Genomic DNA, 7,492 nt, shown 5'->3' with positions numbered 1-7,492 from the left:
CTGGATGTGCTGTTCTGCTCTGCGGTGTGGGGAATGCAGTCTTTCTCCCGAGCTTCCTCTGTCCATTGGGCAGAGGAGCCGCCTGTGCTCATTCTTCAGCTCCGCGGCTGCGTTAGGAATGCAGCGTAAGGTTCAGTGTGAGCAGTGGGGCTGCAGATGGGTCACCTGTTGAGGGCTGCTGGAGAGCGAGACTGAGCGCCAGCAGCTTTATCCCTTATGCTGTTACTCTGCCAGTGGAGCATTTTCTCCTGATCCTTCCCTCCCGCGGGAACAAGTTGGGCTTCTTTCACAGTTTCCTCATTGTTTCCAGATGATGAAAATGTTTTTATCTCTCGGGTTCAGTTCAGCTTCCATAGCAAATCACTGGAGGTCTGCCATGAAATACAACAGCAGGGGAGAGAGGTAGATGTTCTTCCCTTTTTGCTGCCCTGAGGAGGAGAAGGCCTATTTTATGCATCTTGAGTGCTCAGAAGAGACTCCTTGTTTGTGCTGTGAAAGTGGAATAAGGGATTATTCACTCAGGAATATTCCTATGACCTAATGTTACCTCCTTGAGTGAGAGCCAAGGCTGTAAACCAGACTTATTTATGAATTGTTTTTTTTGGTAGAACTTTTTTTAAACTTTCACTTTCTCCACTGACTTAGAATATAGAAAACCAGCTTCTTATTTTAGGCACCTAAAATAGATGTTTTGGGTCTTGGGTTCCATTCTGTGTTTTGATCTCATGCCTTGGTTGATGAAGAAAATGAAAAAAAAAAAAAAAAACCCAAACAGAAATGATTTTGCAGTAACCTTTAATCAGATTACCTGAAATGCTCAACTTATTTTAAATTCTAACGTTTACATTTAGTAGATTCAAGTGGACTTTCCAGACATATTGATTTGAGTGTGAGTGTTTCAGGGTTCATTAGAAATCAGTGTTGGAATGCAACATAGCATATTAAAAAATGACATTCTACTGATTTTGCCAGAGGAAGAGCACAAACTAACCTTTGCTCTTGGTCCATAGGTTACAGTTCCACCCCCAATACGCCCCCCAGAAACAGCTGGTGTCCATCCAGCACTGCCACATTATCTCTGACTGATCTTCCAGGAAACAAAGGTACAGACTAGAAGACTGACTGACAGCTCCATTTCTGCTTCTATCTGACTATCCAAGCAAGACCTCAGACCTTGTTTGCAAATTCTGCAATGCTGCTTGTTAGCATGAGACGTAGAATAACAGCACTGGAGTAAGGCTCACAAGCTTAAAATGAATGTTGCACAAGCTAAAACATACAATATTTAGTAAAACATTTGAATGAATATTCACAAATTTGAAATTCAATGATCTGATTAATTTCCTAAGTTTAGAAATGCACACAGGAAATAAATAGGATGAATAGAGAAGCCTTTTCGTATTCAATGTAACATGAAATAGTGTTTCTGTGTTGCAGAAAAAGCATCTGTTGCTTTAATTATGATAAATATACCTCCAAATATTTTAATACAACTACCTTCAGGAGAGTGAATAGTGTATGATAAACTTGCAGTGTTAAGGCAAAGCTGTGTCTATCTTCTAGCTTTTTTGAAATTATCAGCAAAGCTCTGGAGGAGAGTCAGCATTTCATTGCAATACCAATATGGCTGTGATTTTGTGTGTGCCACTTCGACTTACTGTAGTGTGGCATATCTACATATCATATGATGCACTTACCTCCTGAGCTGTGAAACTACGTAAAGAATGTTTGTAAAACTCTTGTGCAATGACCTATTAAGGACGAAATGTCTTCTTGTGTTTACTTGCTGACATCTTCCTTTCTCTCTGCCCCCTTCTCCCTTACTTGAACTGCAGATAATACACATAATTACAGGTTCATACTATACCTTTCAGAGAAAACTGAAGCTTTTGCAGGTTGGCCTGTGATGATCAATTGGCTGATCAACGCATAGTTTGTATATGCTATACAAATCATATGAACACAAGTTTCAGATAAGCCAGACAAAGAAGGTAGTAAGTACTGCTTACCAAGGGCAGTTCCTTGATCACCATGTTGCATTCCATCTTTAGTCATAAAGGCACAGGATAGTTTTCCTGCAGTCATAAGAAGCTAAAAGAATGATTTACAGGTTGATTGTAAGGAGTTGGAGATACATAACAACAGCAAATGCATAAATACATTGAAAGATGGATAGGGAGTTGAAAAACCCTTGATAAACAGGCTAGCAGCTGATGTCACATTTCCATTTTGAGACAATTTCAGCAAGCTTCTTTGTCATGAGTATTTGTGTGGTTTAAACCCTGTGATTACACATGGCACATAGTAACTAAACGTTTTTCTTCTGCTGTTTTATTTAAATAAAGGCATTGGATAGAAAACCACTATTAATAGCTCAGAATGGCAAAGTATTGTTAATGATATTTAGGAATCTTTGAGCACACTGAGTAAATGAAAAATACATTATAAAACTATGGAGTTTTAGGCAAAAAGAGCAACACTTCTCTGTATTATGTGTTGTACAAGTATGAAGGATGGTTGTTTCCTATGGAATACTGCTGATGGAAGCAGTTCAGAATATAAGGAGCATCTTCAGGGAAATTACTGTACCTACTGTGCTTCAAGCAGAACATAAAACTTTAAGATCTGGTCGAAGTTCATTGCAGTCAGTGGAAAAACTGTTGGTTGAGTGACTTCCTATCTTAATGTTTACCAGCTCTCATCCTCTCATGATAAGCAAAAAGAGCCCAAACAATTCCAAGATGAAAGTGTATAAAACAGCCTTTTTAATTCCCTTAATAGGAACTGAAAATGTGGTCTATGAAAATAACATCATTTTTAGAAAAGCATTTTTTATACTTACTGCTGACCTGGGCCATAAGACTCATTTTGTTGGTTCTGCTTCAGCTTGATTAGAGCTTTCCAACACGTTTTTTAGCCCTGAGGGGTTTCAGTGACAGAATTCGTCAGAATTCATTGTTATACAATATATGGACAAGGTCACTCTACTGGACACATTTAATTTAAAAATCAAGTAAAGCCAAGCAGTTGAAATGTTAAAGGATTTCCCCTCCCCATTACTGAAATACAGGAGCTAGAAATTAAAATGTTTCTTTCTAATTGGGACACAGTCTCAAGTTGTGCTTGGGGAAGTATAGGCTGGATGTTAGGAGGAAGTTCTTCACAGAGAGTGATTTGCCATTGGAATGGGCTGCCCAGGGAGGTGGTGGAGTTGCTGTCCCTGGAGGTGTTCAAGAAAAGACTGGATGAGGCACTTAGTGCCATGGTCTAGTTGACTGGCTAGGGCTGGGCGCTAGGTTGGACTGGATGATCTTGGAGGTCTCTTCCAACCTGGTTGATTCTATGATAATTACCATACAGTTAGGTACAGCACAGTAAAGGCATAGAAGTTCACTGAAGTGGCCTTCACTTCAATTAGACTCCATTGCCATAGAGTGTGGTGGACAAGTGAAGCTGACATTCAATGGCAGAGGTAGGAAAGTGTTGCAGTAACTGTAAAGCAAGTGTGGGCTTTGATGACCTGGCAAGCTTGATGACACAGTAATGCTTGAGTCGTCTCAAAACTATGTCACTGTTGTTTGAAAAAGCTAGCAGTTCCATTGTGTTGGTAGAAGCTGGCATACTTAACTTGCATTGGTGGTGTGGTCTCTTCTTTCAGACAAGCTCTAATGTGCAAAACCTAAATTAGAGACAGGCAATCAAGCTGCATGTGGGCTTCCTGAAACCAAAAGATAGCAATGCATGCCAATATTCTGAAGAATAAAATTCTTTGTAATTGTGAAACTCTCACTGTTTAGCTGTACTTAGAGAACAAAGCCAACACATGTACCACTTCAGTGTTGTTCTTGGCCAAATTCAGAGTAATGGGATCTCAAAGGACGTACTAGGCACAGGCGTGATTTCTTTTGAAAGGATTCAGAGGGTACTCTGTTGCAGAGGGGAAATTAATTGATGTGAGATGATATTTTCCAAAATTAATATTGTTTATTAATTTTGATAGTCAGAACTCTCACCACCCCCAACCACTACTTTTAATAGTATTTCAATTCTTGCACAGTCATGGAAACATTCTATGGATAATATCTAGATCTAGTAATAACCAGCAAAAAATATAAACATTAATTGAACTGGAAGAGAAGGCTCTGCAGTCAAATGCTGCTTGTGGTCAATATGCCACTTGCCCAGTAGCTGGGCTCAAGCTCTTTCTGCTCTATGGCAGAAGGCAATAGAGAATTACAAAGAGGCATTTAAGCATTTCCTCACAAATTATTATTACCCTCATGGGGGCTAGCCACAGTCCAGACAGTGCCCAAATGCTTTCAGGGGACTCTATCTTGTTGGACGTTGAGGCTTGAATCTTCCTGGCTTCTGGGGAAAGAATGCAGACAATCTCTGACCTTGTCTCCTGGCTTCTTCTGGATGATCTGTATATATGTCCAGGAATTCCTAGCAGGACCTTCAGGTGCAGAAGGCAGATGCCGTGCAGTCTCAGCACAATGCCACGCTGGCCACACAGGCCAATCGTGTGCAGGCATCCAAGGTCTGCTCCTGGTAACTCGCAGCAGTGGAGTTTAGCAGGCAAGCAATAAGGCAGTGTGCAACAGTAGCACTACTGAGCACAGCAGAGAGAGCACAGCAAAGAGCAGGGAAGCAAAGCAGCGAAGCAAAAGCATGTTGTTCACCTGCATATCTCTTTTATCAATGTGGGCCAAGATTAATTGCCCTTTGGACACAGAATAGCCAATCAGGATGGCAGTTAGCCAAACCATACCATATTATGCAAAACCACAGGCTCTCTTTTCCCTAATTTGGGAAAAGCACAGGTCTTGCACTAGGCAGGCACAAGCTAAGTGTGTGTACCTCACACCACAGGACCCTGGACAGGCCAGACTCAGTGGCTCCAGGTTCTTTTGTGTCCCTTCCCGTGCTTGCCTCTCTGGTGGAGCAGAAAAACATGCCTAGGCAAAGCAGGACATGTATAAGCCTATTTTGGGCCTATAAGGCCTACAACAACAACTCAGATTACAGCTATCCTGAAATCTACTAATGATAAACATATCAACAGTATTAAGAATTGAAAAATGTGATTATCAAAACTGCCAAAACCAAAATTGTAGAAAATAAAGCTTATCTAATGAACCGATTTTTATATAGTCCTTTCCTTTTACCTGTGGTGTACTGTAGCATTGTAATTAATTTACAGTAACACAGGGAATGTTATCATCTAGCTGTTCCTATTATTTGTACTTTTTCTCTGATACATTCTGTTCTTGGTATTCCAGGTAGTTTAGCTATAGCTTAATAATTGACTAGACAGTACTCTACCTGTGAAAAGAATAAGATCTCCACTGAATGTATCTAACTACTTAGGAAGTCATTACTTAATTGTGATTAACTTTATAACCTTCCTGACACAAGGTTGCACAGCATTTTAGGAACTTCATTCTTAAGTTCACTTCATGTTGCTGTCTCTCCCAGGAGAGCTCTTAGAAAACTCTACTTGCAGGAGAGCAGAAAGCTTCCAAATTGTCTGTAGTGGTGAGCAGAAAAGTAATTTAGAAAGTACTTCTCTTGGCAGCTCTACTCTGGATTAGATATGTGAATTGTACCTGCTTGGGAATAGTTTTCTGGTAAAATTATGGTTGCATGCCAAAATATTGCAGTGTCTGGAGTATTGGTGTGGCAGCCATTTACACTGCATTCCAGGGAAGCAGGGAAAGAACCCTGAGATCTCAGATCATTCAGGTCAGCTGGACTCTGTTGTGACAGCAGAAGTGAAAAGATACCATCATGAATAGGCATTTAGTTAATAGGCTTAATTTTCTTATTTTAATTTTTAATTAGTGTAGATCACATTTTAAAAGATGTTTGGTCTCATTATTGACTCTCTTAATAGAGTGTTGTGGTTTAACCCCAGCTGGCAACTAAGCCCCACACATCTGCTTGCTCATTGCCCTCCTGCAGGATGAGAGAAGAGAATTGGAAGGGTAAAAGTGAGAAAACTCTTAAGTTCAAGGTAAGAATGGTTTCATAATTAAAATAAAATTAATTCAAACAAAATAAATTAATAAACATGTAATTAAAAAGAAAATTACAAAAGATAGAGAAATAAACTCCAAGAAAGACAAGTGATATAAATGAAAAACAATTGACCACCACCACCACTGTCCAGGGGTTGGTGCCCAGCCAGTCTGAGCAGTGGCCCCTGGCCAACTTTCCCTTTGGGTGTTGTAAGATATGTAATATCCCTTTGGCTAGTTGAGGTCAGCTGTCCTGCTTGTGTTCCTTCAGAGCCTCTTGTGCACCCCTAGCCTGCTCACTGGTGGAGTGGGTTGAGCAGCAGAAGAGGCCTTGACTCTGTAAGCATTGCTCAATGGTAACTAAAACATCCCTAAATTATCAACCCAGCATAATGTTTTCCAGCATAAACCCAAAACACAGCCCCATACTAGCTACTGTGAAGGAAATTAACTCTATCTCAGCCCAAACCAGCACAGTGATGAGGTACTGTATCCTTTAAAAGTTTGTTGTTGTTTTTGTTTTGGTTTGGTTTGTTTTTTTTGGGGTTGTTTGTGGTTTTTTTTTTTGGGGGGTGTGTGTGTATGTGTTTGTTTGTTTTGTTTTCTTGCTGCTGGGTTAAACTTTTGAAGTGATGCAGAACTCAAACGTAATGTGTTAATAAAATAACAAGAAAATTGCCTGCCTGTTTGGTACATCTTAATAAATAGCTGTTTAAATATGAATATTCTCTTGTTTGCATTCAAAAAGAAAAATGTATTTATTTGTATTAGAATAGTTGAACAGCTGTCAGTGACTAGTTTATTTGCTCTATGGAGAAAGACAGAGAATTGTAATAGATCTCTGTTAGCTCTCTTGTATATTCATTAACTACTTCACTAGATACTGTTACTATGCACAGCAGAGCCCTCTGCTGTTACAAAGACCCTCTGAAGTGCCAGAGTCTTTTTTGTGGTTTACTGTGTCTGGACCTTCTCAGTTAAAATGAAAAATAAAAATCCCACAGTAGTCTCAAGGACCGGTTGCATGGATTTGGTTTTGATTCAGGAATAAAATCTGGATGTCCTGCCTACATGGAACGCGTTAGTGCTTTTCACAGCAGTCACGGTTTAGATGAAAATAAACCTGTCTTGTCTTTGGGTATCTCTGGAGAAAGACCTCTGCTGGTAATGGATAGGTATAGGCTGAAAACAATATACATACAGAGAGAAAAGGGAAAGAAAATCCACTTGCTGGGACGTGTTAAATATTAAGAACAAATGGAAAGGGGCAACTCAGCCAATTCAGTAACTGTACTCATGCAGAACCCACAAGACACACGTGGAGGAGCCCAGGATCTCCCAAGCACACAGGAGAGTATGTTCTCTTGCCTTGGGTGGGAACTGGGCTCAAGGTGGAGATTCTTGGAGAAGGAAGGATAGATAAAATCAACAGGTTGCACTGCCACAGGAAACTATATTGCGAGTTACGTTTG

This window comes from Pogoniulus pusillus, chromosome 20 (genome assembly GCF_015220805.1).
Source record: "Pogoniulus pusillus isolate bPogPus1 chromosome 20, bPogPus1.pri, whole genome shotgun sequence".
NCBI lineage: Eukaryota > Metazoa > Chordata > Aves > Piciformes > Lybiidae > Pogoniulus > Pogoniulus pusillus.
This window is presented reverse-complemented; position numbering follows the sequence as displayed.